This window comes from Protopterus annectens, chromosome 13.part0, assembly GCF_019279795.1.
Source record: "Protopterus annectens isolate FY-2018-M chromosome 13.part0, PAN1.0, whole genome shotgun sequence".
NCBI classification, from domain to species: Eukaryota; Metazoa; Chordata; order Ceratodontiformes; family Protopteridae; genus Protopterus; species Protopterus annectens.
In genome coordinates this window covers 238,483,944-238,510,963 of record NC_056747.1, presented here as the reverse complement: position 1 = coordinate 238,510,963, position 27,020 = coordinate 238,483,944, and the positions used below count along the sequence as shown (strand labels likewise).

The 27,020-nt window shown below is 43.3% G+C and overlaps 1 protein-coding gene across 2 annotated transcripts in view; it reads right to left on the bottom strand.

Annotated features, from left to right (window-relative positions):
- The window catches only part of DPP9 (dipeptidyl peptidase 9), a 1,882,741-nt gene that overhangs the window by 1,226,282 nt on the left and 629,439 nt on the right, over positions 1–27,020 (bottom strand). The window lies entirely within an intron of this gene.

Genomic DNA, 27,020 nt, shown 5'->3' with positions numbered 1-27,020 from the left:
AAGAGCACTCCCATCTGCATCTGGGCCTGGATGAATCTTCTCATCATCCGGTCCAGATCAGCATCAGAAAGGCTATATGTGGATCTCGACGAGGCTACCGAGGTAGGCCTGGAGTGCCTCCTCGATAGCCTCGACGGAGATCGGGTCTCCTCCTCCTCAGGACCCGTGAAAAGCACACAGGGGACCGGAGCCGAGAAGGAGGAGACCGAGCCGACAACGGAGCCGGGGGAGAAGCCCGCTTGGCTGGCGGGGCCGAAACAGAGGTCTCGGCCCGCCGCTTGTGGTGCTTCTCCCTCCGGTCCTTTTTCCTAGCATCCCTCTCCTCTCCAGAAACGGGAGGTTGAGTCCCAGGAGCAGGAGGGGGTGCCACGGAGGGAATAACCGAAACCACGGTTACTCCCGAAGGAGCGGAGGCCGGAGCCGAGTCTGGCGGTAAAAGGCCCGCCAAGACAAGCTTGGACCTCCGCTCCCTCAGTACCCTGGGGTTGAACCCTGCACAAATGGAGCATCCAGATGTGAGGTGTTCAACCCCCAGGCACTTAACACACCGAGTGTGGCCATCAGCCGGGGAGAGCCTATGGCCACACTCGGTGCATTTAGAAAATACAGATTTGGGCTGATCAGCCATCCAAATCTATACAGCTACTAATTAAAAGTAACTAAAAGTAATACAGACACACAGGCCCAACACACACACACTACGCCAACAGCGAGGGGAGGGAAAAAAAATTACTTAATTTAACTCTAAATAAAACTATCAAAGAGGGAAACCTAAACTTTCACACAAAAATGTACAAAAAACTTCAAATTTTCTGAATTAACAGATATAAAACTAGCACTTAGCTGAGAGCTATAGATACCAATCCAGTCACCAGCGCGGCAAACGAGATCTGAGGTCATGAGGGTAGAGCAGGGCATTATGGGTGAGGGGAGGAGCTGAGAGCTTGGATCCACAGCTGGAAAACCATGCCGGTTCGGATCCGATATCGGATCCATAACCCACAGGTTGCAGACAAATGAATATCCTACTTCAGATGTGGTATTTAACTCCTATGCACCTGTCAGCCTCTGCATCGAGGTATGAAATTCCTCTGGGCTGGCAAACTTAACAGCAAATGCCTGAAGATCAACAAAGGGGAAAACATGCGCAGGAAAAAGTATTACTTAAAATAAGGAGCTACTTCTTTTACTTGTTTAATTTATGATTTTACATTTAAGGGAAAGCGCCAAAATGACATTTTATTCTTCATGTACCTATATTCTGTGCTACATAAACAGCCAGTCAGCAAACGTTTCATATGGGCGGCACAGTGGTGCACCGGTTAACGTTGTCGCCTCACAGCAAGAGGTTCTCCGGTTCGATTCTCGGCTGGGGTGCCTTCTGTGTGGAGTTTGCATGTTCTCCCTGCGTTCGCGTGGGTTTCCTCCGGGTACTCCGGTTTCCTCCCACATTCCAAAGACATGCATCTGGAGCATTTCTCCCCGGGCCTCCGCTGAAAACAGGCTCTGTGGAACCTAGTCGGACTTTCCCGGTCAACAAATGATAAATAAAAAATAAATAAAAATAAATAAAATATGGGCATCACACTTAGATGCAAGACATTTGTGACTGAATCTAATGTATGATCATCACCATACAGGTTTCTCTCCGTTTACAGATAAAGGTTATGGTATTTTGGAAAATTCACTTCTCACCAAACTGTACCAATCTTATTAAGTAGCAGTGGACATGGGGTGGCTCAGCTGCATGTTGGGGAGATGCAAATTGGCTTGGCCCCTTTATAAAAAACACAGTGAGTCTGGATACTTGTATAACCATCAGTATGACACTTGGTGGCAATCTCACGAGTGTCAATCATTAATTTATCAAACTTGGCTATGGAAATGGAACCATTTTTATATTATACTTTATTTTTTAGTATCCCAAAATAGTTGTGTAGTCTGATGCAGATGGGATTTTTCTGACATACTTGCTGACTTCTGACATTTGATTACCAGGAAAGTTCAAATGGGGTAGCTGTCCATTTTTAGTGAAAGCCCAGGGAGAAAAGCTCCAGAGTATTACAAAACATAATAATTTCACAATCTTTAAAAGAGAAAAAACATCTACAGTTTAAATTATAGCAAATTAAACTCCACGTGAAAACATTGTATATGAATAGATACAATTTATATGACAATGATTGAATAGAGAAATTTAAGCCAGTTTAGAGAGTAATTTAAGATAAGTTAGTTAATACAAATAGAGAAACTAGTGGTCTTAAAACTTTATTGATGAGCTCAGTCACAATTTCCAGAAATCATGAAACCCAGGTAGTGTTCCCAAAGCATATTATCTGGGTTTCATGATAATGGAAATTGTGACTGAGCTCAATGAAGTTAAGACCACTAGTGTTTTTTTTTTTCCCTTCAGCATTCCTAGTGGTAAGGTTAGAACTAGACAGACTCCAGTGCTTGTTCATTTCTTACTATAATACAAACAGGAATTGCAATATGAAGCAAGAGAAAACAGGGTTACAGCATATTTAGAAAGTCTGTGAGGGGAAGAGAAACAGAGTGAAAAATGTACAGTAAGGATGTGCTAGGTGTGAACAGGTACTTGTTTACATTTGGGGATACAGTTTATCCTAGTTTTAAGAAAGAACAGAACCAGATTTTGGCTAGGAAGTCTCTGAGAAGGGTTTAAAAGGACTGGAGGGAGAGTACTGACCTGATTGATACAGGTAAGGAGTTCTAGGACTTTGCAACACGAGTACAGGCCATGCTCAGCAGCAAGACAGGTTTGTGGACAGACAGAAGTTTTTGGTCACTGAATCAGTTACCAACTGGAAACATAGCTGTGTAGAATAGTAGTTAGTGCAGCACAAACAGATGGATGCTAGATAATTTAAGGTGGTAAGAAGCTGTGTATATATGTTAGTTGACTAGGCAGTTTTAACCAATTTAGGCTTTTTAATGCTATACATACAGTGGTGGGTTCTGAAAGGGGTATTTGCTGCAAATTTAGCCACTTTATTATAGCACTGTCCAAGTTTTGATTTTTGTGTTCCCTGGAGATTGATGGTAGCGTCACAAAGTAGTGAGGGGAGGAAACAAGCATTCGCAATTGTAGTTTTTAGTTGTGTTGGCGAGAAAGTTTCTGGCTCAGAGTTTTTTAATGCAATTTTGTATATGCAGGTCAGATTTAAGACCATCATCCCTAATAATCTGCTATGAAAAATGACTTCTATGACTGCATTAAGAGAAACTATTTTAAATTTTTTTTTTTTTTCATGAAAGAGGAATTTGAGGGGAAATAAGTTGAGCATGAGTTGTGAGTTACAAAACCATGTCACTGAAACACGGTTTTGTAACAACTCATGCTCGTCCCCAAAAAATAACCTATTACCCCTCCCTCAAATCCCTTTCATGAAAAAACAATTTAAAATAATTTCTTAATGCAATCATCAGTGGCTATTAAAGTTTCCTGAATATTTTTCTTGGAGATGTGCCGGGTTGTCAAATGTGCATACGAGTGTAGTGTCATCTGTGAGGCCTGTGTTATGGGTGTGTGAAGGGTGTTAGTGAGAATGTTAAACAGGAGCTTTGCGGTACACCTGTGGTGACATGGAGAGAGGGTGGGGTGCCATTTTAATGACCGATACCTACTGGACATGTAGCTTTCAAACCACAGAAGAGTGGCGTGAAACAGACCTAGTAAGGACATTTGAAGTGGTAGTTTGCTATGACAAACTGTGTTGAAGGCTTTAGGCAAGGCAAGAAATAAGGATACAACTAGTTTGCCATTATTCTCTTGCTTCGACAGTATCAAAAATTAGAATTGCAATGTTAGTACTAAGGGAGGGAATGAAGCTGTGGTGTGTGGGGGATACGAGTCCTTCCTGCAGGCAAGAGTTTAGCAATTGCGTTTGAACACATTTTAAATATTTTGGAGAGAAGGAGCTACAGGTCTGAAGTTAGTAATGTTTGCTGAATTTCCTTCGTGTAGAGGGATAATACATGATTTTTTTTTCTATTGATAACTAACAATTTTTGCACTGACCTATTTATAAGGATTGAGACAGGATAGGCTCATAAGCAAGAACTAAGACAACTGTTCTTGCAGGCCATTTTAAGCTTAGTCAATTTCTTTCAAAGGTGAGAATCAAACTCTGTACTTGTTGTCTGTGAGGTAAGCACCTTAACCCATTATATGAACTTCAAACAGCAGCTAATGACTTGTTACTTTAAGGTATGCGCTTGGAAGATCATCAGCAGAAGTAGAGCATAGTTTAAGAGTCGTTTTATACAGGATGTGGGCATAGGTTTGAAGGTGTAAGTGAATGTGGTGATACAAGTCTGTTGGGCCGGGTTAAGATTGAATGGTGGTGGGATTGTTGGTCATGGATTTTTGAGTTTTACTGCAGTTTCGAGTGGTGAGTTGTTGGGAGAGGGGTTAGGGATGAATTCTTGTCCAGGATGCAAGACATCTTTAATGGCCAGCAATTTTTTTTTAATATTGTGTTTACTGTTGCTCTGAAAGTTGTTACAGTATAGTTTTTGTCTTGATTAGCTTTAGTAGGGTTGCAGGGCATTCTGAAGTTTTAAAAATATTGTGGCTTTATATTTTTGCCATTCTCTCCACACACTATCCTGCTTTAACATTCTACTCTTTGCAGATAGCCAAATTGCATTTGTTTTTGGTCTCTTCTTTCTAGGAGGTGCAAGACTACTTAGAATATTTAGGAAGGTTGAATGGATTTACAGCATCATCTTAAGGGAGGATTTTTAGGATATTCCAGTTAATAGGTAATAGGGTAGTAATGAATATTTCTCAGTTAACCTTGGAAAGGTTGTGTGCTTGCTTTATAAAAACATGCAGTTTCAGTAGATGTGTGAAATGTCCAGCTGTATAGATTGAGATGGTCACAGAGTGACACTGTACCTGTGGTGCTGATTTTGCTAGGGTCTGACATTAGGATCCAGTCTAATAAGAAATCTTATTTCTTGCTATAATCTGTGAGGCTGTGAATTAGTTGTGTTAAACCATACAAGTTCATGGTAGATGTAGTTTTTTTTTTTTTTTACCACATCTTTATTGAATTAGCACTTGTGACATAGGCAAATTTACATTTATACAAAGTTGCATAGGCAAATTTACATTTATACAAAGTTGCTACTGATATCAACTAGCAGTACTTTTTCTTGTAGATTATGGATATCCAATGTAGGCTATCTTCCAGTGTAGCTGTATTGTTGTCAGAAAAATGTTAAGGACAGTAATACATGTTTATTTTCAGAAAAGTAATAGGTTCTGCTGAACTGAATTTTGGTACTGGTTTATTGTATGAAGAAATGTGATAGTTGCTAGGAAACATTAAAGCAATACTACCAACTTTCTTCTTTATATGGAAATTATGGATAATATAGCAGAGTTTAATTTCAGGGTCCTTTATGTTGGGTTTAAGCAAGTTTCGGTTATAATGAGAATATTCAGCTTGCGTTGGGTAATCCAAGCAAGCAGTTCAGCAGTTTTATTTTTTTTTCTAATATTTACGGCAGCAAAAGTTAGATTACTGGAGTTGATTATCGTGGGGTTAGAGTACTGTGTGGAAGAGAATTGTCTTGATGTAGGCTATAAGATGTGGGGCAAGGATTAGGGTGAATGTCTCCTAGGAGGATTTTAGTATATTTATGCATTATTGATTCTTGAAGGGTTTTTTGGAGATTACTTTTCCTCTTAATTTTGATTTGAGATGAAATGGAGTTGGTCTACATTTGGGTAAAGGTGAAGGGTGTCAAACAGGTTTGGTGTGATGTGTGGAAAATTTAGGGAGGTAGTACGGATAGGTGGTTGGGACAGAAGTGGAGGAATGTAAAAAAAAAAGTTATGTACTTAAAAAGTTCCATCTGTCCATTTTCATTCAATAGATGGGTTCAGATCAGATCCTGGGATCTGACTCTGCCGTTACTAAAGCACATGGTAACCAAAAATGCTCTAGCTTCTCCCTTACCCATAATGCACCAACACCAAGTTAACTCAGATCTTGTTTGCTGACTAACCAGAAAGGAAATGTTTAACATGCATAAATATAGTAGGTGTAAAATTGCATATGCTCAATACAGAAAGACTGTATCTGGAGCTCAATATTAAGGACAATGATGCCCCTCAAACAACTGTCATCCAGAAGTTTAACAAAGGATTGGGGTTGGTGGGCAGGAAGCTGAGGAAGAATTTAAATGGACAACACAGATGGAACGTTATGTTAAGTACATAATCTGATGTAGTCCATTTTCATTCTATCCTCAGGTGGGACAGAGTCCCCAGCTACCTATAATAATCCAGAGTGGATTATATTTCTGAGCACAGCTGAAACAAATGATGCTCCATCCCTGAAGACCAGATCCAACTTGTAGGGAGTAAAATATGAGGAGTAGCCCAAGTTGTTGCTCCACATGTGTTGTCCATGGAGGCTCTGGAAAGAAAAACTGAAGTTGCCATGGACCTAGCTGAATGAGCTTGTACCGGCTGTGGTAAGGTAATGACCAATTTGCTAGAAACAAATAAAATAAAATCAATTAGCCATCTGGCTAAAGTTACTTTTGTCAATGGTTTGCCTGATTTTGATTCTGCAAAGGAAACAAATAACTGGTCTTTTTTTATGTCTCTTCTGTGCAGATAAAAACGTAACTGTCTTTGAACATCTAATAAATGTAACGTATTCACAGCGTTTGTAAATTTAGGGAATACTGGCAAATTAATGGATTGACTAATATTAGATTCTGTCACCACAATTGGAAGGAAGGAAGAAGGCATTAGTTCGTAGTCACTCTATCCTTGTGAAAGACCAGGTATGGAAGTTAAGACTAGGCTTGAAATTTTGAAAATTCATCTAGCACAGGTAATGACTACTAGAAAAACAGTTTTCCAAGTGAGATACTCAAGGTCACATTTTGCTGCTGGTTCAAATGGGGAATGCATTAGAGCTTGCAGTACCAGACTGAAATCCCATGGGGAAAGTAGGGCCCTCAAATGGAGGTCTCAAAAGAAGTGTGCGTCACAGGAAAGCTCCTCACAATTTGTGAAAGACCACTGAAGAACCTTCAAATCCAACATGAAAATGTAATATTCCTGCTAAACTAAGTTTAAAGGTTGAGGAACTAGCCCCTTATTTAAAAGGTAAGGCTAAAAACTTGAGTATGCATATACTTGTATAAAGTTTTCTTGTTGAAGGTTTATGGGAAGATAAAAGAACAAGTTGGACAGCAGAAGACTGCATCAGTTTTCTGGCTCTTGACGGAACTGGAGAAACCTGAAATGTGAGTATGGATCATGCCCATTGGGTGAGATGAGATCTAGAGTCAGATCCAGGATAAAAGGTTGATGAAGTGAGGCCAAAGGAAAGGAAAAGTACAGTTGTGTACACTTACCATAAATGTAGATGTTGAGTGTATTCACTGTTGCAGTCAACACATTTGGGTTATCGGCCTGCAGGTAGCCCTCAGTCGGGGATTTCTGCGTCGGATGCTGTCGCTTCTTCCATGACGTCAGGTTGTCAGGGGTATAAAACATGCAGCCGATGCCATTACATCAGTTTTTCTTGCCCCAGATGTCAGGAGCCCCTACAACAAAAAGCAATTACATGGTGTGGAACACCCCCAGTAGAAAGTAAATACCAATGTTATAAGATATGGACAAACAAAAAAGAATGGGTAGAAGTATAGAAATGTCAGGGGGTTGGAGGGAGGGTAACCAGGACTGCAACAACGAATACACTCTAACAGCTACATTTATGGTAAGTGTACATAACTGTACTATGTTCGTGTTTCACTGTTGCAGTCATCACATTTGGGTTGATTCCCAAAGCTAAGGGTGGGTGGAGGCAGTCAAGAAGCATTACGGCTGGCAAGCAGGCCCTGTAAGACTGCTGTGGCATAGTTAAGTGGTAATGCTTGGTGAAGGTGTGTACAGAGCTCCAGGTAGCAGTTTCCAGGATCCCCTGGTAGGTGACTCCCCTGAGAAATGCTGTAGAGGTTGATGTAGCCCTAGTGGACTGTGTTCTGATCTCCTGTGGCGTAGGTTTCCCATGGTGTTTGTAGCAGAAATGGATGCAGTGTGTTTGCTTTGAAATGGCCTTGCCCTGTCCCTGTAACAAAGCTGACTAGCAGCTAGTTAGATTTTCTGAAAGGTTTAGTCCTGTCCAGATAGAACTTAATCTGCCTGTGCATGTCCAGGGGGTGCAGGATCCTTTCCCCTTTATTCCGAGGATTAGGGAAAAAGGTTGGCAAATGAATGGATTGGTTTAAAGCCACACTAGACACCACCTTGGCCATAAATGATGGGTTAGTCCTGAGGGAAACCCTGTCCACATGGAAGATAATGAAGGGTTCCACGGCCACAAGAGCCTGCAATTCAGACACTCTTCTTGCTGAAGTGATGGCTAGAAGTAGAGCTGTTTTCCAGGAGCGGAATTTTAAATCTGCTGAGGCAGCAGGTTCAATGTGTGGAAGCGTGAGTTTTTTTCAGTACAAAGATAAGGTTCCCAGGCTGGAGTGGGAGCTCTCCTGGTGGGGGTCTTACATTTTTGGCTCCTCTCAGAAACGGTTTGACCAGAGGATGAGAGAAGAGGGGTGGCTCAGTATTATAATCAGCCAAGATGGCAGAGGCATGAATCTTAATTGAAGAGAAGGATAGACCTTTGTGGAGCATTTCTGTTAAGTAATCTAGTATATGAGGTAAGCTGGGCACAGTTGTGTCCATTCCTTGAGACTGGCTCCAAGAACAGTATTTTTTCCACTTTTTTGAATACGATTTTCTAGTACTAGGCTTCCTTGCCTCAAGGATGACATCCAGCACCTGTTTACTGAGGGTTGCTGGTGATGAGTTCAGGGGATGAGCCAGGCAACTATGTTCAGGGTTTGTAGCACAGGATGCAAAATCTGGCCCTCCTGCTGGGAGAGCAGGGGGGGGGGTCTGAGGCAGGTGCCATGGTGGCAGTACTGTCAGACGGCGCAAAAGTGGGTACCAGTGCTGGCGTGGCCAGTCTGCTGCAATCAGGATTATCCTTGGCTTGTCCTGTTTGATCTTTAGTAGAACCTTCGAGAGGAGGGGCAGAGGGGGAAAGACACAGACTGAGGTTTTCCAATGTAAAGGACAGGGCATCCACTTTACATCCTTGGCTGTGGGGAGTTTTGGTGCAATATTTGCTCAACTGATAGTTCTGATGGGGAGCAAAGAGGTCCACCTCTGGTGCCCCTCACCTGTGGATCAGAAGCTTAAATGATTTGGGTTCCAGTTTCCACTCGTGTGGGTCCATTAGATTACTGTTTAAGTAGTCTGCCAGTGAATTTAGTTTGCCTGGCAGGAACTGAACTTGCAGGTGCACTTGATTGTTCAAGGCTGTGTTCCACAGAGCATTTGCTAACCTGCAGAGTGGGTAGGAATGGATTCCCCCCTGCTTGTTTATGTACCACATAACTGCGGTGTCTGTCTTTATCAATAGTTGCACTGGAAGAAAGCATTTGAAGGCTGTCAGAGCATACTGTACAGCTAACATTTCTTTTTGATTGATATGCAGGTGCATTTGCTTTGGGATCCACTTGCCTTGAATGCATTGTCCTGCCATGTGAGCCCCCATGCATAGTCTGATGTGTCTGTTAGGGTTTGGACAGCAGGGGGTTGAGTGAAAGGGAGTCCTCTGTTGTGGTAGCAGGCCTCTGCCCAGCAAAGGAACTCTGCCCTTAGGCAAGGAATGATGGGAATTATTGTTTCCAGGTCCTGAGAATGTTGACACCAGAGAATTTTTAAGTACCACTGAAGTTTCGTCATATGCAGTCTTGCATATGGAATTAGTAGAGTGCAAGAGGCCATGAACCCTAGGGCTTGCAGAATTTTTCTTGCAGATAGCTGGGTTTTGGTGGCCAGTATTTTGAAGTAATTTGTCAAATAAATTTGTTTTTCTGGAGTGAGGAATGCCATCTGGGAAGTTGTGTTCAAGCTCGTTCCCAGGAATACAATCTGTTGGCTGGGTATCAAATTTGATTTCTTTTTGTTGATTGTGTACCCCAGTGAAGTTAGAAGTCTCCTTACAAATGTCAGGTGCTGGAGTAGCAATTCCCAACTGTCCGCCTGAAACGGGCAATCGTCCAAGTATGGGTAAATTTGAATTTTTCTGTGCCTGCAATATGCAATGGCTGGAGCTAGGCATTTTGTGAATACCCTGGGTGCAATAGATAAGCCAAAGGGAAGTGCAGACAACTGATGGTGCATACAGCCTGCCCTGAAATGCAGATATTTCCTGCAAGGTTCCCTTATGGGGATGTACAGATAAGCGTCTTTTAAGTCCAGGGTGGCTAGCCAGGAGTCCTTGGCTAGAAAGGAAGCAGCAGTTGGAGAGTAAGCATTTTGAACCTTGGAACCACCAGGAAGGTGTTGAGAAAAGACAGATCCAGGATAGGGTGCAGAGTGTTTTCTTTTCTGGGTACCAGAAACAGTCTGGAGTAAAAACCTTGTCCCCTTTGCTCTGCTGGGACAGGGTGAATAGCCTTGATACTGAGAAGAGAAGGTACATGCTTTGGGGCCTCTGCCCACTGGTTTGGGGGGAGGTTTGGCCATCCGCTTGGGGTTGGCAGTGAGTGGAAGTAGAATCTGTATCCCTGGGATACAATGTTCAAAACCCTTCTGTCCTGGCTGATGTACTCCCAGTTTTTTTGCATGCAGGGTGAGTTTTCTTCCTAAGGGTGCAAGTACTTGGGCAAGGCTTGGAGGAGTTGAGGATAAGCCACTGCGAGATTTTACCATAGGAAGGTGGCTTACTACTCCCTGTTTTAGAGGTGGGAGCACTCCATTGCGTAGATCTGTGCAAACCCTGAGACTGTAATCTTGGTGGTCTGCTGCCCCTGGGCTTGGACTGAGGTCTGGGAGGGACTGGAAAGGGCCAGTTTTTAGAAGTCCAATGCCTACCGAATCTAGGTGGCTGCACCTGCAAGAAACTAACAGTTTGCATGGATTTAGCTTTTTCCTCCATCTTTCTGAGGACAACTTCTGCTTTATTGCCAGACAGACGTTCTTGGTTTAATGGTGCATCTAGTAATTTTGCTTTGACATGGTCTGGCAAGATTTGTTCCTTAAGCCAAGCATGCCTTCTAAGAAAAGGCCCAGTGACAGCAGCCCTGCACGATGCTTCTAAGGCATCAAAACCACATTGCAAAGTACGTTTTCCAACGTGGTTAGCAGAATCTTAACTCTTGTAAATCTTTATGTTCTGCACTATCAAGAATCAACACCATTTTCTGTTTAATTAGCTCCATAATACGCTGCTGATACTTTAACATATGAAACTAGAAATTTCAAGCCCTGATGGCAAGAGTAGCAGAGGTGTATACCTTCTTACCCCATCTGTCTAAAGCCCCAAAGTCCCTGTCCGAAGGGGTAGGGTTTTTGGCTGTTGTAGCCTTAATGCTTTTAGGTCCCTGGGAAATGGTCTCTGGATCTGCAGTAGGATACTTAGAGAGGAATGTGTGGGAGTCAGGTACTCTAATACCTGTCAGGTTTCCTGGGAGCTGGAGGCAAAGTATCTGGGGTAAGGCTGGATTCCAAGAAGACAGTCTACAATTTCCAGAAGAGGAGGGAAAGCTAGACGTCTGTGCTGAGGCAAGTTTAAAACTTCCCAGGGTCTCTTTTTGGACTGTGGGTAGTCCTGGCACTTCCAGTGGAAATGCTCTCTAAGGGTATGCAGGGTTTCACCAAAAGAAAAATCTTCAGGTGGGGAAGCAGAGGGAATGGAATCCTCTGCATCAGAATCCTCATAGGTAGATAAGTCCTGGTAATCAGAATGATCAGTCAATAGACTCTTGATCTGAAGAATCAGAAGGAAAATCAGTTATTGGTCTTTTTGAGGGGAAAGGCTGGCTTCCCCCAATTACAGTTATAAGATTTTCAGCCATTCTAAGCATTGGTTTCTGAGGCATGTGGGGCTGAGAATGCGCTTTGGCAGTCAGTTTCCTAGGCGCAGTGCGAACTATGGGCCTGAGAAATTCGGTACTTTTGGTTTGAAACAGAGTCGTCGTTTTAATATGAAAATCAGGAGGACTGAATATACCCTCAGAGGCAGGTGCCTGCACAGCGGCTCCAGATCCATCCAAGTTAGAGACATCCGCAGGTTCCATAGCTGAATCATCTCGCGGGATACCGGACTCTAAATGGGTCTCAGTAGAGGCCTGCAAATCTGTAGAAGCGGGTATCAGTGGCTGCGAAAGCGTCTCCCTGAGTACTGGCGGACTGACGACTAGCTTAACGGAAGCCTCGTTGGCAGTTTTGGACCTATGCAGTCCATCTCTCTCTTTATCCTTACTTTTTTTGGAAGATCGGTAGTCGGATGGCTTATCAAAGCTATTTTGAAATACAGAAAATGAGCGTGAAAGAATTTAGTGACAAAAATAGCCCAACGACGAATAGTTTGGGCGTTGAACAAAGCACAAAACAGACAGCGAGGAACATCGTGCTCTGGGCCTAAACAGGTGAGACAGTAAGAATGAAAATCTCTGAGGTACATGCTTTCCACAGGCAAGACAATTAACTTTTTCTGACATTGGTTAGAGCAAGAAAAAAGGATCCCCAACGGGATACTTATCTTTTAGAAGACTTCAGGTCTGAAACTCGAAAAATGAAAATTTCAGGAAGCGGCCGACCGGCACTTGCGAACTGCTTCTGCTTTGGACACTGCACAGCAAGAAAAGCTGATGAAATGGCATCAGCTGCATGTTTTATATCCCTGATGACCTGACGTCATGGAAGAAGCGACAGCATCCAACGTAGAAATCCCAAGACTCTGGTATTCAGGCCGACTGAGGGCTACCTGCAGGCAGATAACCCAAATGTGATGACTGCAACAGTGAAACATGAAGATAATCAATTTGTCGAGGCCAGCATTGTGCAATGATGACGACTTGGCTCTTCAACTGGACAGCTTTCTGTAGAAATTTTGGAATTAATGGGATTGGTGGGTAGGCTTTAAGTAGACTGGAAGGTCAATGGTTTAGTAGAGCATCCCTCAGTGACTCTGCCTGCTAAGGGAGGGATTAGGGCAAAGTAGCTACTGCATTTGTTAAGGGAAGAAGAAAAAGATCGCAGAAAGGCTGGCCTCATTGATGAAAAGTCACTTTCATCATTTTCTTTTGACAGACCACTTGAGAGATAAAAGAAAGCAGACTAAGCAATTACACTGGATTGTCCAGAATGTGCTTTGCTATAAGAAAGCGGTTGGATGAGATAGTCCACTGCCACATTCTTGAGCTCTTCTCGACATGGGGTATGATCAGGCTCCTCCTTGTTTGATGTACCAAACTACTGACTTATTGCCCATTTGAAGTGCAATCATCCCCAAAGGCAGAGCATCCTGGAGGGCCTGCAGTGCTGAAAGCAGTGTTCTTATCTCTAGGATATGGAAGTGGGCCTCTTCAGGGGACCAAGTGCCTTGGACAGTTTTTTTTTTTTTTTTTTTTTTTTTAAAACAGAAAATATCCCCCATCGGGAAGCATCCATGGTCACTATTGTCCTTGGGCTCAGGGGAAACAAACTGAAGACTTTGTAGAACCTGATCTGACTGAATCCACCATCTGAGATCTCTCTTGTTTATCTGGGTGATTTGAATCAGAGTTGACATGGGTTGGTAAAGTATCGACCATTGTGTTGCTGTTGCTAACATCCGTTGCAGAATCCTCATGTATAATCTGGCTAAAGGTAGTGTTGTTGTCACGGACATTGATCCTAAATCTTGAAGGAACAAACAGGCTGACATCTTGGTACTGCAGATTATTTTTCTGACTAGTCATCTTATAGTCTGAGCACTTGAAGGAGATAGTGAAGCTATCATTGACCGTGTTAAAAACTATTCCTACGAATTCCAAACTTTGGGTTGGTTCTAGATAAGACTTCTTGTAGTTTATGGTTATTCCCAGATGTGAACAAGTCTTAAGAACCTGATCTCTTGCCCATATCAAATGATGCCTGGGTTGGGGCAGTAATGAGCCAGTTGTCTAGATAAGGAAACACCCAGAATCCATGCAGTCTCAAGTGAGCTGCTGCTGCTACTACTGGCCTACATTTGATGAACACCCTGGGGGCTGTGGTGAGACCAAAGGGCAGAACTCTGAACTGGTAATGACTGGCTTCCAGTCAGAAGCCCAAGTACCTTCTGGATCTTCTGTTCATCTTTGTGATAGTAAGCACTCTGAAAGTCTATTGAGCACATCCAGTCGTCCTTGACCAGAAAAAGGAAAAATGGACTGAACTGTGACCATCCAAAAACTGGTGTGTTGAACTGACTTGTTCAAGCTGCTGAGATACAAAATTAATCTCCAGTTCCCTGTTTTGTCTGGCACTAAAAAGCACCTCGAGTAAGATCTGGATTCTATTTGGTCTGGTGGGACCTCTTGAATGACACTTTCTAGCAGCTTTGTATTCGATCTACTGCTTCTTCCCTATACTGGGTAGAACATTGGAGATTTTCCTTGAGATTGGAGGTTGAAGGGAAAAGGGTATTATATAGCCTGCCTCTGGAAATAATTCTCTGCACCAAAGTATCTTTTGTTACATCTAGCCAGGCTCTCTTGTGCAGGGATAACTGGCCCCCAACTGCCTGCAGAGGCAGACAATTGGGCCTTTCAGAAGTGCTGGTAGGGTCTAAAAGAAAATCTTTGGACCCTTGGTTTTGCAGACTTCTCTGCCACAGGGACATCGACCACTGCTGCTGCCCCCTCTGCCCCTGGGGGAAATTTCACCAGTTTACTATTAAAATGTCGACCAGAAAAACATTTTCCGGTCACTTCAAAGAAAAGGGTAACATTGAAAATATCCGACTTGACAATGTCGAATCGGTTGAATGAATTCAGTAAATTAGACAGCTGAACAGAGCACGTGGTGTCCATACAGAAGCACACTTGCGTGAAACTCCTATACAGTACATCATGGTTTTGCAGGTGGGCAAGCCCCCCTGCAACCCCATGTGGAGGGCTGCGCCCCCACACCCCTAACTACATATTCCAACTACAAGATCGCACTACAGTGAGGAAAGGGAGGAATATCCCAAACCACACTGTACTGCAATCTCTGTTCAGTACGCTGACTTCATATCAGCGAATGTACGGCAGCATTCGCGGATAGGAATTTCAAACAAGGAGCATTCTGCAACACAGTCGAACATCCGTATTTAGATTGCCTGCGAGCATCTCCACTTGACATTTTGATTGCAAACCACTTTCACCATGTGTGCTGGAAAGGACCCTGGGATTTCCTGAACATCTTTCGACCAACTCATTTATTTCTTGAAAACGATCTCAGAGGTCGAAAAATATACATCCACTACAGATAGGGTGTTTCCAGCTTTCTTACACCTGTATGGTGTGTCCTTCACTTTGGGGGCAAATAAAAATGTTCCGTCAAAGGGAGCATTGATGAAAGATGACTTGAAGGGCTCTACAAAAATTACAGATGCGTGTACATGCCTGAACTCCCTACACTCGAAGTCCCTTCGGCTACATGCAAAATGAGCCTCATGGATGAATCTGAAATGGATTCCAAGATAGTCAGCTGAGAAGTCACAGATGATAGACCCCTGCAGAAAGGGATCTTGAGAGGGTATCTGACAGTTCCTTAATCAAATCCCTCTGTAACCTTGTAAAATGTGCCAAATAATCCAGTGACCTTAAGGCAAAGGTAACTGAAGCATTGACATGCTTCTCAAACCTGTTAGTCTCCCTAGACTCCCTGTTAGGGGGATGAACAATGGAACTCTATTTAGCAAGTTCCTTTTTGGTGGCTGCCATGACCATAGCATCAACAGGCACCCCTTTACTCCAAAGGTGATGCCATAATCTTGTCCGGTCTCTGGGGTATGGGTCAACTATGTCGGGTTCCTTCCATGCCAGACGAGAACTCAATTCTATAAGCTCACTGGCAAACAGATTAACCCAGGATGTAGACCAACCAGTACGGAAAGCCTTCAGGAATACAGACTCCTCGGATAAAAGGTTGCTTTGGTGTCCAACCACCTCTCTGTATTAAGATCTCAAGGATGTCTCCAAATGAGAAATTTTCTGGAGGAGATTGTGGGGATCCTTCACCTTCATCAAAGTCCATATCCTTTATGACAGACTCTTGAGAAGAGTCCAAGTGCTTCCTCTTGCCCTTCTTCCTAGGGACATCCTCAGTAGGATGCTCTGGAGAGGTATTGTACAAAACTAATACCTGCTGTCAAGCCTTGGGGTCTCAGACTGACTGTCCCTGTGGTAAAGGATGTTTTGGCTCCAAGTACAGAGACATCAAGGTAGAAGGTGGAAGACCCAAGGAGGTTTGTATCAGTTAGTTCTGTCAGGGCAGGAACAAACCCTCTTCACAACCTCGAAGGCTGATCATTCTGGAGAAAGAGAAGACCTCGGCTCCAAAAAGACAGGCTTCTGGGATGCTGTCTTCCCCCACTCCAAAGTGATCTCCCCGAGGTGGGAGCCGGAGCTGAGCTATCCAATGCTGAGGCTCTTAGGTGCAGAGATGGCTCCGACAACTTTGGAGTCAACTAGAACACGTCAGATCAGACAGGGAAGCTACCACTCCGACAGCCATCTAGATCAGACAGAACTGGAGCAGAGTAAACTTTAGATCGGAAGATGTTAACTTCGGATCTGAGCCAGACAGAAACAGAAGGCTTGGATCCAGGGACTCGAGCAGTTAAAGGTATCAGGAGGAACTTGAACGGAGATGTGGTCAAAGGATAGACGACCTAACCAAAAGGGGTAAGGAGCTGGTAAGTCACCCGTCTGACTCTGTCTACAGGATCTTCCGCATCACTCATTCCACATCTTCCTCTGTCAAACTTCTGGAAGAACGAGTGGAAATGATAGGAGATGCAGGTTGCTGACGCGCTAAAAAGGGTGATGTTACCATTAAAGGTACCGGATCCAAGGTCAGAGAATATCTCATCCTGGGAAGAGATTTGGGACTTGGAGTCTGATCGAAAAGTTTGTCAGATCCAAGGTGGTCAGGCCCATCATTTTCGTCGTCAGATCAGTGTGAGGAACTTTTGGATCTTACCAGATCCATTTCATCCGTTTTCCTAGTCAGCTCTGAAACCGGGTTGAAGTGGAAGGTTTTGGAGAATAAGGCTGCTTCAAGTCCTTACTTTTTCTTTTGGGGGGACTGAGCCCCAGATAAAGACTCTCAAGGATGGTAGTAATCTTTTTAAAATAACCTTATTCTTTCTACTAATGTCCTAGTATTAAACCCGTGGCGGAATGAACCAAGGCAGCATATGCTCATACTGTGTAGATCTGACCATGGGTAGTTTTGTGCCTGCACTTCAGACATTTTTTAAACACAGTGGGGCCTTTTTCCAACATTATTCTACTACTATAAGAAAAATTAAGTTAAAAAAAGTTTCTTTTTGTAAGAAAAGGCAAGAAACGGATACCAGCGATGGTAATGAGACTTCACTAAGTGTAGAAAATAAAGGAAATTATTACCAGCAGTAATCCAAGAGGTACACTGTTTGAAAGATAGATGTATCAAAAGTAAGCGTACGAACTACGGTAACAGAGATATGAAGACAAAGGGTAAGGGGCAAGAAAAATATGAAATATTAGATACAAGAGTTGTAAAGATAATTTTTATCTAAGAAAGCTAGAGAGCTAGGTCAACCAGGTCTTTCACAGAAAGCAGCATACGAGATAACCTGAGGTGGGTTCATTATGAATAACTGAGAAGATACAGTTTTTGGTTACCACAAGTTTTAGTAACAGCAGTCTCAGATTTGAAGATTGTATCTGAACCCATCTGTTGAGGACAGAATGAAAATGGACATCAGCTCTATTATTTAATCATGGTAGGATAAGAGATGGTTCAGTAGGAAGTGAAGAATGGAGGATAATCTAAGGAACAGCATGACTAAGTAAAGGGGTCTGTACTTTATTGATGCCAGTAACCACTAGGTATCAACAAAGCAAGTTGCAGAGATGTAGGATATTTAGTGGAGGTAAAGTCTGAAAGCTGGTAGAAAGGAAGTATTTTCTTTGACAAAAGAAAGTTAGAATGTCCTGGCAACCTCTCATGTTTCTACAACGTAAGAAATGGAAGGGTTTGAAAGGATAGAGTAAGAGGGTGTAATTAAGTAGAGGGCTAATTGGGGAAAGTAGAAACTAAAATACGTTATTAAGTAGAGGGCTATTTGGGGAAAGTAGAAACTAAAATACAGAATAAGTACTGTTTGGGAGATGTCAGAGTATGAATGGATATAGTAAAGCAAAATGGAAGGGAGAAAGGTTGCTGACCTCTAGTGCTGTATTAGGCTTCTACAGCAGACCATGATCAGCACTCAAAATTAATTGTGTTACTAAGCTGAATGTTAGATGGAAGTACGGAAATAGGAAAATAAAAACAGCAATGTTTAAATGATAGTAAATTTGCTTGAGGAGGATTAGTAAATGGGTGTCATAAGTGAAGTATTTATGTGGGGAAAAATAATGGTAAAATAAGATGGTCAATGGTGGAAACAGGAGGAAGGGTAGGGTAGCAAAGCTGAGCATAACAGGCTTCCCAACCTCATGTCAATTAGAGACCAGTTCTTCACAATTCCTTCTGTGACCCCTTAAATCCTTGATAAACACAAGCCTTTTTTAATCATTGTGACAATGCTGAGAGTCAGGGGCTTCTAAGCCTCCGGGAGCCATGCAAGTTTTTCTTTTTCATTGAATGAATGACATGAGCTGAAAGAAGGCTGCTATAAAACTTTGCATGTTACGAAGAAGTCCTCTTCAAAACAATCTCGTTACAGTTTTAAGTTACTAAAATATGTAGTTACTTAAACAAATGCAAGTTCATATGAGAATATTAGGCTAACTGCCCTGGAAGGGTCATTTTAAGCTTAGCTAATAACCTCCAATCACACCCTATACCTTGTGTCTATAACGTAAAGACCTTAAACATTATGTCAAACCCTTCCCCTTCTTGAGGTGTCAAACTTACTAGTTAAGCAGCTTGCCTCATTTGTTTATGGCTGACCGCTGTCACCTCAAAGACATGGCAAGGCTTGCAGCATTTACTTTCAGAGTTGCACAAAATATCTGCAGATGCACAACAGAAACACTTCAATGACCATAATGAGAACTGTTTTACCAGCTATTTATGTAGTGCTACAGTGCAAGTAAGCTGTTTCCCATATAAATATTTGACCAAAAAAACTTTCAATTCAACTGTAAATGTGTGTAGTTTAATGACTAAGCAAGCAAAGCCTGCGGATGCAATATGGGAAGTGACCAAGAACTACAGATACCGGTTAGGTCTTACCCAGGTTAAGAGGCTGAGAAATTCTCTTATAAAAGAGAGAAAAACTTTAGTTTTCATTTCCAATGCCACAGAGATCAGACCAAGTACTGAATGATTTAGGGGCATTAATCTACAACCAACTGACAGAGAAAAAAAAAACACTCTTGGCATAACGTTAACTACACTCAATGGAAGAGTTTTCCTTAAAGCAGCATTAATGTGCTACTGAATATTTTAAATTCAGTAGCAGAATTAATTTAAGGAGTCCTGATCATGGTCTGGTGTCGAAGCCTAATGCAGCACTAGAGGTCCACTACGGTACTACTCAACTAGCACTGCAAGTGAAGTCCAAGGCAGAGTGCAATCAGTACAATGAGGTGAATGATGCAAGTGAAAGGACAATGGAAAAAATAAGACATAATTGTCAAATGGAAAGTGGGTGAGAAAAGACAAACGAAGTATTATGCGAGTGGTTCAGTAGGACCCTAAAATATACTGCCCAATACAGTGGATACAGTAGCTGTCCTGAGGAGTTAAAAGCGGTTTGGTTCACAGCAAGGAAAAGTACAGTTGTGTACACTTACCATAAATGTAGCTGTTGGAGTGCATTCACTGTTGTAGTCATCACAATTGGGTTATCTGCAGGTAGCCCTCAGCCGATATGAAAACCAGTCTTTGGATTTCTGCGTCAGATGTTTTCTTCCATGACGTCAAGTCGTCAGGGGTATAAAACATGCAGCAGACACCATTACATCAGTTTTTCTTGCCCCAGATGTCAGCTGCCCCCACAGTAGGAAGCAATTATATAGTATGGTACACCCCCAACAAAAAGCAAATACACCAGAAGAAAAATAAATATACTAAACCAGAAAAAAGGTAGAGCCAAGAGAAGTCAGGGGGCTGGAGGGAGGGTAACCAGGACTACAACAGTGAATACACTTGAACATCTACATTTATGGTAAGTGTACACAACTGTTCTATATTCTTCGTGTTTCACTGTTGCAGTCATCACAATTGGGTTGATTCCCAAAGCTAAGGAAGGGAGGAGGAAGTTAAAGAGCATTAGTGCCAGCTACTAAGCCCTGCAAGACTGCAGTGGCAAATCCAGCTCTGGATTTAGAAAAGATAGGCATGTGGTAATGCTTGGTGAAGGTATGTACAGAGCTCCAGGTAGCAGCTTCTAGGATGTCCCTGGTAGGGACTCCTCTGAGAAAAGCCGCAGAGGTAGATGCAGCCCGGGTGGAATGTGATCTTATCCCCTGTGGGGTAGGTTTTCCATGGTGCTTGTAGCAGAAATGAATGCAACGGGCCATCCATTTGGAAATGGTTTGCTTTGAAATGACCTTCCCCTCTGCCCCTGCAGCAAAGCCAACTAGCAGCTGTTCAGATTTTCTGAGAGGGTTAGTCCTGTCTAAATAAAATCTAAGTTGTCTGTGCACATCCAGAGAGTTCAGTATTTGTTCCCCTTTGTTTTGTGGAGTAGGGAAAAAAAGTAGGCAAATGAATGGACTGATTTAGGGCCACACTAGACATCACCTTGGGCTTAAAGGAAGGATTAGCCCTGAGGGAAACCCTGTCCGCATGGAAGATAATGAAGGATTCTACTGCCATGAGGGCCTGTAATTCAAACACTCTTCTTGCGGAAGTGAAGGCGAGAAGGAAGGCCGTTTTCCAAGAAAGGAATTTCAACTCTGCTGCTGCAGCTGGCTCAAAGGGGGGGGGGGGGGGAGTGAGCTTTTCCAAAACAAAATTAAGGTCTCCGGTTGGAGTGGGAGCTCTGCTGGGGGGTGGTCCTTCAATTTTTGGCCCCTCTAAAGAATTGTTTTAGCAAGGGGTGAGAGAACAGGGGTGGCTCGGTATTATAATGTGCTGAAATGGCAGAGGCATGAATTTTAATTGAGAAGGATAGGCCCTTGTGGAGCATTTCTGTTAAGTACTGTAGAATATGAGGTAAGCTGGGCATCGTTGTGCCCATCTCCCCTGAGCCTGGCTCCAGGAACAGTATATTTTCCACTTTTCAGCATAGGATTTTCTAGTACTAGGCCTCCTTGCCTCCAGAATGACATCCAGCACCTGCTTACTGAGGGATGCTACAGGGGAGCTCAAGGAATTAGCCAGGCTGCAATGTTCAGGGTTTGAAGCTGAAGGTGCAGAATCTGGCCCGCCTGCTGGGACAGCATGGAAGGGGTCTGAGGCAGGTGCCATGGTTGCAGCAGCGTCATACTGCACAAGAGGGGGTACCAGTGCTGGCGTGGCCAGTCTGGTGCAATCAGTATTGTCCTTGGCTTGTCCTGTTTGATCTCTAGCAGAAACTTCGAGAGGAGAGGCAAAGGGGGAAAGGCATAAACTGAGAGGCTTTCCCAGGTAAAGGACAGGGCATCCACTTCCCAAGCTTGGCTGTGGGGAGTTCTTGTGCAGAATTTCTCCAATTGGTAGTTCTGAGGGGAGGCAAACCGGTCTACCTCTGGAGTCCCCCCATTTGTTCAAGAGGTTGAATATTTTGGGTTCTATTTTCCATTCATGTGGGTCCATGAGATTTCTGCTTAAGCAGTCTGCCAGTGAATTTAGTTTGCCTGGCAGGAATTGAGCTTGTAGGTGTACTTGGTAGCTCAAGGCGGTTTTCCACAGAGCCATGGCTAGTTTGCAGAGAGGGTACGAGTGGGTTCTCCCTGCTTGTTTATGTACCACATAACTGTGGTGTTGTCTGTCTTTAGCAATAGTTGTCCTGGAAGAATATGGTCTTTGAAGGCTGGCAGAGCATTCTGTACAGCTAACATTTCTTTTTGATTGACATGCAGGTGCATCTGTCTCGGTTTCCATTTGCCCTGAATGCACTGCCCTGTCATGTGAGCCCCCTATGCATAGTCTGATGAGTCTGTTAGGGTTTGGGTGGCAGGGGGTAGAGTGAAAGGGAGTCCCTTGTTGTGGTAGCAGGCCTCTGCCCACCAAAGGAACTCTGTCTTCATACAAGGAATGATAGAAATCAATGTTTCCAGGTCCTGAGAATGTTGACATCATAGGCTTTTTAGATACCACTGGAGTTTCCTCAAATGCAGTCTTGCATATGGAATTAGTAGAATGTAAGAGGCCATGAACCCCAGGGCTTGCAGTACTTCCCTTGCATACAGCTGGGGTTTTGTGGCCAATAATTTGAAGTAGGTTGTCAAATAAACTTGTTTCTTTGGAGTGAGGAATGCCAACTGGGAAGTTGCGTTCAAGCTTGCTCCTAGGAATACAATCTGTTGGCAGGGTACTAGGTGAGACTTCTTTTCGTTGATGGTGTACCCCAGTGAGGTTAGAAGTTTCTTTACAAATGACAGGTGTTGTAATAGCAAGTCCTGGCTTTCTTTCTGAATCAGACAATCGTCTAAGTATGGGTAAATTTGAATATTTCTCTGCCTGAAAAATGCAATGGCTGGAGCTAGACACTTTGTGAATACCCTGGGCGCAATAGATAAGCCAAAGGAAAGTGCAGAAAACCGATAGTGCATGGAGCCTGCCCTGAAGCGTAGGTATTTCCTGCAAGATTCCCTTACTGGGATGTGCAGGTAAGCTTCCTTTAAGTCTAGGGTTGCCAGCCAGGCATCCTTGGCTAGCATGGGAAGAAGCTGTTATAGAGTTAGCATTTTGAATTTTGGAACTACCAGAAAGGTATTGAGAATAGAGAGGTCCAGGATAGGACACCAAGAGTTGTCCTTTCTGGGTACCAGAAAAAGTCTTGAATAAAAACCTTTTCCCCTTGGTTCTGCTGGGAGAGGTTGAATAGCCCTGATACTGAGCAGAGAGAGAACCTGCTGTTGGGCCTCCGCCCATTGATTTGGGGGGAGGTCTGGCCAACCATTTGGGGTCGGTAGTGTGTGGAAGTGGAATCTGTATCCTTGGGAAACATTTGTCCTGGGTAATGAGTTTCCAGTTTTTTGCATACAGGGCGAGCTTTTCCTCTTAAGGGAGCAGGTAGATGAGCAAGGCTTGGAAGGGTTAAGGTTAAGTCATTGAGCCATTTTTCCGTAGGGGGGGGTGGCTTACTACTCCCTGCTTTGGAAGTGGGAGCCCCCCACTGCTTAGGTCTGTGCGTAGCCTGAAACTTTAACCTACGTGGTCTGCTGTTCCTGGGTTTAGACTGAGAAGGCCTGGAAAAGACTGGAAAGGACCAGTTCTTTGAAGGCCAATGCCTACTGTAACTGGGAGGCTGTACTGGTAATAAATCTTTAACATTTTGCATAGCTTTAGCTTTTCCTCCATCATTTTGAGGACGACTTCTACTTTGCTGCCAAAAAGGTGGTCTTGGTTTAAGGGAGCATTCAGTAATTTAGCTTTTACATGATCTGGCAAGTTTTGTTCCTTAAGCCAAGCATGCCTTCTAAGTACAGACCCAGTGACAGCAGCCCTGCAAGATGCTTCTAAAGCGTCAAAACTACATTGCAAAGTATGTTTACCAACTTGTTCTGCAGAATGCATTAAATCTTGCAATTCTTTGTGTTCAGCATGTCCGGAATCAATCATTTTCTGTTTAAGTAGCCCCATAACATGCTGCTGATACTTTAACATATGAAACTGGCAATTTAAAGCTCTAACGGCCAAAGTAGTAGAAGTGTATACCTTCTTACCCCTCTGTCTAAGGCTCTAGAATCTCTATCAGAAGGGGTACGATTATTGGCAGCAGTAGCCTTAATGTCTTCTGGTCCTTGGGAAATGGTCGCTGGATCCGCAGAAGGATTCTTGAAGAGGAATTTGTGAGAGTCAGGTACTCTGCAGTAGCAGTCAGGTTTTCTGGGAGCTGGAGGTGAAGTGTCTGGTGTAAGGCTAGATTCCAAGAAAGCATCTACAATGTCCAGAACAGGAGGGATAGCTAAAGGCCTGTGTTGAGGCAGGAGTAAGAACTCCCCAAGTCTCTTTTGGGGCTCAGAGTAATCCTGGCTTTCCCAGCAGAAATGCTCCCTAAGAGAATGCAAGGTCTCACCAAAAGAAAGATCTTCTGGAGGGGAGGCAGAGGGAATGGAATCCTCTGCATCAGAATCCTCATATGTACACAAGGGCAAATCCTGGTAATCAGAAGAAGCAGAAATATCAGATTCCTGATAAGAAGAATCAAAGAAATTCAGTTCTAGGTCTCTTAGAGGGGGAAGGCTGGCTTCCCCTAATTAAAGTAATAAGGTCTTGTTTTTGTTTTTGAGGCATATAGGCCTGAGCCTGCGGCTTGGTCACCGGTTTTCTAGGCGTAATGCAAGGTTTTGGCCTGATGGATTCGGAACTTCTAGATGGAAACAATGTCGTTGGTTTAATATGAATATCTGTAGGCCTGAATACACCCTCAGAAGCCGGTGCCAGCACAGCGGCTCTGGACCCATTTAAGGTAGAGACATCCGCAAGTTCCATAGTCAAAGCATCTCGCGGCATACTGGACTCACAGTGGGTCTCAGTAGAGGCCTGTGAATCTCAAGTAGCAGGTATCAGGGGCTGCGAAAGCGCCTCACTAAGTACCTGTGGACTGGCGACTAGCTTAACGCAAGAGTCGTTGGCAGTTCTGGACCTATGCGGTCTGTTTCTGTCTTTAGCCTTACGTTTTTTCAGAAGAACGGTAGTCGGATGGCTTAAAGCCATTTTGGAGTAGAGTACGAAAGTAATTGGCTGCAAAAATAGCCCGATGATGAATAGTTCAGGGGTTGAACAAGGCAGAAAACAGACAGCGAGGGATGTTGTGGTCTGGGCCTAAACAGGGGATGCAGTAAGAATGAAAATCTCTATAAGGTATTTGCTTTCCACAGGTAAGACAATTAACTTACTGACATTGGTTGGAACAAGAAAAAGGATCCCCAGCGGGGTACTTATCTTTTTTGAAGACTTCGGGTCTGAAACTCGAAAATGAAAATTTCAGGAGACGGCCGACCGGCACTTGCTACCTGCTTCTGCTTTAGGCACCGCACGGAAAGAGACTGATGTAATGGCGCCGGCTGCATGGTTTATACCTCTGACATCATGGAAAGAGAGAGAGCATCAGATGAAGAAATCCGAAGACTCTGGTATTCAGGCCGGCTGAAGGCTACCTGCAGGCAGATAACTCAAATGTGATGACTGCAACAGTGAAACACGAAGAACATCAGGATAAGCGCAAACTGACTCAAAGACCAAAGGTCTTCTATTAACATCTGCATACAAGGTGCAAGACTGTGATCTACGTACAGGAACCAGAGTACACAATGCAGCCTAGTGGATGAGGAAGGGCATCCTGTTACACAGGATAAGAAAGAGTATAAAGGATTTGTCCAGACAACATCACTTAAGCTAATAGATCTAGGTGACTCTCGCGCTCTGAAACCTTCCCTATGGGAGGAATAAAGGCATCTTGTTGACGTTTCCAGTTGTTTATTTAGTTATTATACGACTTTGTGTTCAATCCACTGCCATGAACACCTTCCTCGGTGGTGGAAGGAACAAGAAGTTGTATAATAATTGAATAAACTCATGGAAACAACAAGGTGTCGTTATTCCATCCACAGGGAAGGTATCAGAGACAGAATCTTCTAGATCTGTTAGCTTAAGTGATTTTATCTGGACTAATCCTTTACACTGTTAGTCCGGTCAACCCTGGGTTACAGGTGGGATACCAGAGTTCACTCGAGCCCTCTGGATTACTTCTATTACAAAATACTAGCTGACCAATTACAACATATAGCACTACGTGTTGTGCGACTATCAATACCCAAGTGTACTCGAATAACTATGCCTGTAAGGAAAGGTGCCTCAGCATGAATTATCTGGTGCACGAAGAGTGTTACAGTATAGAAAGTTAGCAGGCACTGCAGTAAAGGCGTCCAAGTACATACAAGTAGCTAATTTATAAGAAAGATGTCTGAATTTATAGATAAAGATGGTGCGGTTACAAAACTGCCCTCCAATACAATGCCACCTGCAGTGGGAAGGAAAGGTGTCCAAATATAAAGCACTGAGTTGCACGTGAAGAAGATGCACCATAACAGTGACAGCTGGTACAGTGGACTGGTGTCCTGATATATTGTGTGTGAAGAAAGGAAATCCAATGTACAACTTAGCTGATGTTTAACATCCTCTTACTATTACTCTGGTGGATGATTAAGGCTAGTCCAGTACACCGTCGTTACTCATTGTGAGTGGGAAGGTGTTCGGATATAAAGCATTAGCCACTGCATGGGAAAAGGTATCATCAATCTGTATAACCTAGCTGTCTGTAAGGAAGATGGCTCAGAAAAGTGGTCTTCTGATGTTTTAGGAAAGGTGTCACAAACAAATACTGGCTACCGTGTGAGGAAGGGTTCCTCCTAATATCAATAGCAGATATTACTTGCGAAAAGATGCCAACTCCACATGCAATGTCTGTGGGGCAGTCTCTCCCCAATATCTGAAGTACAAAACCTGCAGGTAAGTAAGTCTGTCCTAATAAAGAAGATCATTTGTCTACCTAAAAGTATATATGACTAGGCATTGTTCCTGTGACCACCTGCCTAGTATTATTCCGATGCAACTAACTGGTAACACACTTCACTTCTACACCATTTACGTCACCTTTCCAGCAAAGGCTAAAAAAGTGGTGAACATTAAGATGACAAATGAACAGCACAGTAAATATAGTAAAAACAAAAAATACAGAAGTTTTTCACCAATGTGATCACAATTCCTAGACAAGTCATTCAGTAAACAGGGATAGCAATCAAAAGCACTAGAAATACCAGATGACCACAAAAAGGAGAAAAAG